The sequence below is a fragment of the Penaeus vannamei genome, chromosome 1 (genome assembly GCF_042767895.1).
Source record: "Penaeus vannamei isolate JL-2024 chromosome 1, ASM4276789v1, whole genome shotgun sequence".
In the NCBI taxonomy this organism is placed as follows: Eukaryota; Metazoa; Arthropoda; class Malacostraca; order Decapoda; family Penaeidae; genus Penaeus; species Penaeus vannamei.
The window spans coordinates 32,713,289-32,714,102 of record NC_091549.1 but is presented as its reverse complement, the minus strand read 5'-3'; positions in this window follow the sequence as shown (position 1 = coordinate 32,714,102).

Sequence of the window (814 nt, the reverse complement as noted above, 5' to 3'; positions counted from 1 at the left end):
ATAGATTATCACAAAGGGTATATAACGACATAATTTTTTATTGTAATTAGCACCATTGAATTTGAGCTGTGGCAACGGAGCAAACCATTGACGAAATCGCAAAGAATAATCACAGACCTTTCGTAAATACCGCCCTTGGTGATTATATATGTGTGTGTGTGTGTGTGTGTGTGTGTGTGTGTGTGTGTGTGTGTGTGTGTGTGTGTGTGTGTGTGTGTGTGTGTGTGTGTGTGTACGCTAATATCAGCGCATGAGGATACAGACACATACACTGAATGATCTAATTGGAGCAGAAGAGGGAAGTAATGATTTGATAATAATAGGAGATTGGAACCATGTCGTTGGAGACGGAAAGGATGTAACGGAAATAGGACGATGATACCTGAAATGAGAGAAGGGATTGCGGAGTTCTGTCAGCAGAGGAACGTGGTAGTAAGTAACGCCTGTTTCAAGCAGGGAAAAAGGCGCAGATATACGTGGAAAAAGCTAGGAGACACTAGAAGATTCCAACCAGACTATATCCTGGTTCGACAAAGGTATAGAAACAGTATAACGAATATTTGTAGTTTTCTCGGAGCAGATGCTGATTCTCATCATAATTTAGTAGGTGTGAGCCAAGTGGTTATCTTGAAGAAAGCTGAAAGGAAATAGTAAAAAGGGACTTACAAAATATGGAGAAGAGAGCTGAAAGTTTCCAGAATAAAGTCAGTGGAAAGAGAGGAAAATTTCACTGAGTGCAATTGAAATACCCCAAAAGAGGCAATGCTGGAAAGTGATAACACCAGACAAGGAAAATGTTATCTACACTAAATGT